The following is a 6,732-nucleotide window of genomic DNA, read 5'->3' as shown; positions in this document are numbered from 1 at the left end:
TCTTCACTATAACAGCAATGAATACGCTAGCACTGAGAGCTCATTGAAACGCTGGCTAGTGCCACGATCTGTTCCTGCTGGTGACATTTGTGAACTTTCGCATGGACTTCCTCTGTTCACCAGTAGATGTCCCCTCTCTCAGAACATTTTGCAAACCTCCTGAAGTTCCCTCTGCCCACGAGCAGAGGTCTCTGTATTCAAGAACTGTGTCTCTGCAGCCTTGGAAGAGGTCATGTGACCTCTTCCAAGGCTGCAAAGTCACCGTCCTTGAATACAGAGACCTCTGCTGGTGGGCAGAGGGAACTTCAGGAGGATTACAAAATGTTCTGAGAGAGGGGACATCTACTGGTGAACAGAGGAAATCCATGTGAAAGTTCACAAATGTCACCAGCAGGAACAGATCGTGACAGCTAGATAGTAGCTGATACTTTCATGCCTTGGGTTGAACTATATACCTACTGATAATCACAGAGGTCCAACAGGACACTTACAACCAAAACATGAATTAAGGAGTCCATGAACAACCAAACTTTGGGGACATTTTTTTTCTACCTGCATGTAGACATCAGTGCTAATTTTCAAAACATAAAGCTATTAAAAATAAAGTACAAAAAATATGCCCAATTTAAAACAACAAAGAAAAACTTATTTTGAGGGTTTTGAGCTTTGCTAGTTTTTGGGTACAGGTCCTGAGAGCTGCTATATTGGAACAAAGTCATGTCTTTTGTTTCCAGAGTCCTCACTTTAATATCTCCAGGCACACTGAGCATGCTGCCATGGTAACAACTAAGGTCACAGCTGTGAAAAGAGTCAATACAAATTTGGGCTTCACTTTTATTGTTACTGTGTTGTTTTTATTTTATTTTATTTTATTTTTCATTACACAACACTGTTTAAAACTCAGCCAGACAAGATTACATGAACAGTACAAGATCTTCTCTAACACAGAATTCATAAAACTTTATGTACTACAGTGTCCTTAATGAGTTAGTCGAATTAAATAAGTTTCTTTCTCATCTTGCTCTGTCTTTAGGGAGGAATGCTAAAAGAACAGACCTTTCCTATGACTCATTAAATTATACTGCTGCGGCTGTGATTTCAATTCAAGCAGAATGGTCAAGTCAAATTACAGAGCAGCCATGACATGCTGACTCCCTGGAATAGGTTCATTAGGGATGTTTGTCATGTTCGCACTTTCAATACAAATCTGTCCATAAAAAGATGCTATTTTGTGCTCAAAAGCATCAACACAATAGGAACATTAACAATAATGCAGCTGGTAATTGACATCAGCGGTAGGATATCCATGGCATCGGTAATGATTTAAACAGCTCTAATCTGTTGTAGAATTTACAGTAACTTTTTAACCTGGCTGGCGAAAAACACTTATAGGATGCCCTTGACATCTCTTTTGTGTTGCTGTAATAAATTAAAGCATCAGCAAATATTAGCCACTTGGTAAAGAAACCTTGCAGAATAAACAACAACAAGTACATGCTATTAGTAGATGCATTTTCTAGAGTTCAGTTATAGTATAAACAGGAACTGGAGTGAAAAAAAAAAAAGATTTTTTTTTTACAATATTAATTTATAAATTATTTAGTCTGTGTTTGCCCATTGCAAAATCTTTTAACACCCTGATTCTGAAATTTATCACAAGTGGCGCCATCTTTGGTCTTGTCAGGTACAGCTCTGCATAATGTTTGTTTCTGAGAATTCTGAAGCAGGTGAAAATAATGCCTGGTCTCCCAGAATTCTCTGGCAGAATAATTTTGCATAACTAAACAGCCAAAGCTAAGCAGGAAAGCTAAGTGGGAAGGGAGGACTAAATACCTTTATACAACAATATATAGATATAAGACGTGTTTCTGTTTCTGATGCTAAAACCAAGAAAAGGGACATCCTGAATAATGTATCACATTCTACTCTATGTCACTACAGTGTCTCTTTAATGCAAACTACTTAACACAACTTCCTGCTTAAAACAACCATCATTTCTGCATGAAAATAATTCTGTGGAAAGGTGTGTTTTAGACAAATAACAAGTTGAGATCATGAGTACCGTATATTCCAGCATATAAGAAGACTGGGCTTATAAGACAACCCCCAACTTTTCCAGTTAAAATATACATTTTAGCATATACTCGCCCTATAAGACTACCACTTTTGACTCTCTTGGACACTTGTATACTGTACTGTATTTACTGGTGCTATACTGTATAAAGAGGTACAGATATTGTAACTGTATGTTGTACCCAGTATACAAAGAACAGCCAATCATGGCAAGCGATGTACTTTACAGGCAATTGGCTGGTTCTTGCACACAAAGCCTGCTTGGATTGGTCAGCTATCAGAGCAGTAGCGCAAACATGCCTCTTTCACCCATCTGGCCCGCCCTTGTACTATTACCTCCTCCTCTGCCTCTCAGATCTCACACATGCGTGCCTGCGCCACTTCACTGCAGTCCTCAGGAGTGATATCTGAGAGGAGGAGAAGGAGGTATGGTAATAGGATACAAGGGCTTGCCAGACAGGTGAAAGAGGTGTGTTTTTCTGGGCACAGCATCACTCTCTTTTTTCCATACCCCGGGCGTCCTGGATGCCTGCAGCTTGCTGCGGCCTTCACTTACACCTTCCCAGTGAGGTGCCCCTTCACTTTGTCATTGGGACTGTGTAGTTGCTTCTTTCCAGGAATCCTGGTGAGTGGATTTTCTTCTACCATACTTGTACAGCACCACCCTTGCCGCTTTCAAGCGGTCGCCTCATACGGTCGCCGCATATGGTGGGGATGTGTCCACGGACATTGCTCCCCCCCACCGCATGCGGCAATCTCAGATTCTCCAGTCTGGCTTGGAAGTTTCAGAACTCGCCCTATAAGACGATACCCGGTGTATAAGACGACCTCCGACTTTTGAGAAGATTTTTCTTGGGTTAAACATTAGTCTTATATGCCAGAATATACAGTATTTGTAATTGATTGATTAATGGTAATCTGTTCGCCACATGGGCACATACTCAAACTGTCGGAGACGGAATTCTGGCTGAGTTGTAGGGGATCAAATACTTATTTTACTCAATGACATGCCAATCAGTTTATAACTGTTACAAAGGCCTCAATTCACTAAGATCATGCTGGAGATAATAAGGCAAGAGATAACTTGCCACAGCACAGTGAGAGAGTTATCTTATCTCTTAATTCCTTAAGTTACCTCTTCTGTAGTTAAATTACCTCCTCTGTAGTTAATTTACCTCTTCTGTAGTTATTTTCACACACAGTTAATTAACAGGATGTCTAGAATTCTGGAGTTATTTTAAGGTTTAAAAAGTTAACTTAAAGACAGAAGAGTTAACTTTAGGTTTGCCTGAGGTAAAACGTTTCCTGAATACTACATGCCTTATCACCATGGTGATAACTATAGAAACGTTATTAAAGACAGAAGATAAGCTTAGTGAATTTAGGCCATAGATCTCAATTCACTAAGATCATGCTGGAGATAATAAGGCAAGAGAAAACTTACCACCACACATCAATCTTGCTTTATTAAGGTGTAGAGATAAGTTTTCACAGTGAGAGAGATATCTTATCACTTCAGTCCTTAAGTTACCTACTCTATAGTTATTTTCACATGCAGTTAATTAACAGCCTGTCTTTAAATTTAGAATTCTGGAGTTATTTTAAGGAGTGAAGAGTTAACTTTAGAGATCTCTCCTTAATTTAAAGACAGAAGAGTTAACTTTAGGTTTTTCTGAGGTAAAAGGTTTCCTGAATACTACATGCCTTATATCCATGGTGATAACTCTAGAAACGTTATTAAAGACAGGAGTTATCCTTAGTGAATTGAGGCCATAGTATGTTTTTCTGGAGTTGCTGTCTCTCGTCATAAAAATGACATTACCATAAAAATGACAAACTTAGACTTAGACAAAAGTAGACAAATTTACTAGGGGATCAAATAATTGTTTCCAAGTCCCAACATTGTAGGGATACTTAGACAAATTAGTCCCATTGCAATTTAGAAGCTTAATTATTAATAGTTGTCCTTTAAACGCCCTCAGGGTTAAGCTGTACAAATAAGTGATGGTCAAGTAGACGCAAATAACTTCGAGTTTAGGCAAATGTATGCAAATTTATGCAGCTTGAAAATGAACCAATAAAATTTTACCTCAGCAAGATTTGATTGGTTTATTTTCAATTTGCATACATTTGCATAAACATTTGCATAAATTTGAATCAACTTATATTTGGGTATTTGCAGAGTACCAAGATGATGAATCCTGGTTTTAATGTATTTTAAAAATCCAATGTATCCAAGTAGGTTGGCTTCTATATTTTCCCAAATGCACAAGATAAACAGTTAATCTCCAATGTTATGTCTGTGGATAAGTCGCAACACATCATAAGGCTTTGGGAATTGATGTGTGTCCCTCTGATGCCAGTGGTGCCTCCTCCCATCCTACAAGTTTTGCCCATTCCACCGGGCTTTGTCAAGGTACATTCAAACACACTTTCTAGAGTGTGCTTTTGGACATTGTGAGTGTTAACAAGCATGTTACCGTAACAGTCTTCATGCTATCAAAAATAATGGGCAAATTATAATGTGCGGAATGCATGTTGCATTATGCCTGCATTGTAGTATGAAGCCGGTAATGTGCACAGTGTAAACTTAGCCTAATTCTAAAACAATTCCAGTTGCCGGGCAGCAATGCTTATCTCTTTGCTTCCATCACAACCCTTCAACCTCATTCATACTTTGACAGCTTTTCATGTTTTTCTGCAATATGAAAAGCATAAGATCTGATAGCCCATGGGAATCAATGGGCTTATTAACATCTAATGTGTTTTTCTATGTGTGGAGAAAAAAAACTTAGAGCTGTATGTTATTTATGCACGCTGTTCATAACCTCCATTCTGTACATTAACCACTCCCCCCCCACCCAGTGCTAAATTTCTCCATCCCTCTGTGCACCGCTTCACCCCCAGGGACGGAGAAAGGCGCACTTGTTTGTTTACTATAATCACATATAGCAGAACGCAATGGACGTTGAGGTAAGTGCCTGTTTTTAATCCTGGGAGGTGTGTGCGGGCGGCTCTTCCCGGCGCTGGCCACGCTGGGGAGATCGCCTGCACCCCCTGGCCTCCACCTCCGGGGTGCCGCTGTGTGGGTTCCAGCTGATTATAGTTAGCACTTGTTAGCACTTGTTTGTTTACTGGCTGGGAGTGGGCGGGGAACTCCAGCCAGCCAGCACAGCAGGTGACTAATTGGACGTTAGGAACAAGTGTTCCTAAATCCAATTAGACTCGCCGAATGCGAACTGAATGAAGACTGCTTCAAACAGAAGCAGTCTTCATTCATAACAACCTAAAGTAAACAAACGTGCAGCGCGCGATCGCGAGCCCCCGCGACCCGTGCGCGCGCACACACACCCCCGCTCTGCAGTCCAATGATTGGTTATGGGGACCCCAGTCCCCAATAACCAATTATAAGACAGAAAAAAATGAATGGAAGCAGCGCTGCAAGGTAAAAATCGCGCTGGTGTTTCAGGGGTAAAACCCCTCCGTTGTGAAGTGGTTAAATTGAGGATGCACATGTTTTAAAATGTATATGCATCAGGAAATGCATGAAAACAAGAACACAGTGTATAATGTGAGTAAAGTCCTCAAGAAACACAGTTAATTTAGGCAGAATCAAGTCAGACCACCTGATCTGCATATTCAGTCTGAGTCATTCTGAGGATCACCATGACAACAAGAAATTTAGCATTTATGGTGCAATTCCCTAAATATAAGCTTTACTTTTTTTGGGTATAGGTGCACATTAGCTAGGGTAACCACAAACATACAAAGCAGAAATGTTGGCTTCGAGTTGAGCTGGCCTTAAATATTTCACATCATAAAGAAATAAGCAGCAAATTGCAAAACCGTTCACTGGGCAAACGGTTCAAGGCGAACAATCGCCGTTCGCCAGCTCGTGTTAGATGTGAACAGTACAGGCATTTTGCTTCCGCCCTATACTTTCCCATAGGGCATTTTTTGACCTTTCACCATAAAGTCAGGTGGGACAGGATGGCCAATCCAACCTGATCATGACCCGGGCCAACCCCCCTCCCCTCCCCCAAAAGGCACAATACCAGGGGCCATTTTCACTCTGTTTGTAGGCAGTGTAGGGAGAGGAGCTGCTGCTTACTATTTTACAGATGCAAGGACAGTGTTAGATAGGCTGTATTGTTATACTGTGCTGTGTAGCTACTTCCTATGTGCTCTGCTACATTGCACCCCAATAGTCCTTTTGAGGAGCCATCCTGGCTAGATAGACTGTATTTAGACTGTATTTATATACTCACCTAAAGGATTATTAGGAACACCATACTAATATGGTGTTTGACACCCTTTCGCCTTCAGAACTGCCTTAATTCTATGTGGCATTGATTCAACAAGGTGCTGAAAGCATCCTTTAGAAATGTTGACCCATATTGATAGGATAACATCTTGCAGTTGATGGAGATTTGTGGGATGCATATCCAGGGCACGAAGCTCCCATTACATCACATCCCAAAGATGCTCTATTGGGTTGAGATCTGGTGACTGTGGGGGCCATTTTAGTACAGTTAACTTGTTGTCATGTTCAAGAAATCAATTTGAAATGATTCAAGCTTTGTGACATGGTGCATTATCCTGCTGGAAGTAGCCATCAGAGGATGGGTTCGTGGTGGTCATGAAGGGATGGACATGGTC

This window comes from Hyperolius riggenbachi, chromosome 3, assembly GCF_040937935.1.
Source record: "Hyperolius riggenbachi isolate aHypRig1 chromosome 3, aHypRig1.pri, whole genome shotgun sequence".
In the NCBI taxonomy this organism is placed as follows: Eukaryota; Metazoa; Chordata; class Amphibia; order Anura; family Hyperoliidae; genus Hyperolius; species Hyperolius riggenbachi.
Note: the sequence above shows the minus strand (reverse complement) of the source record.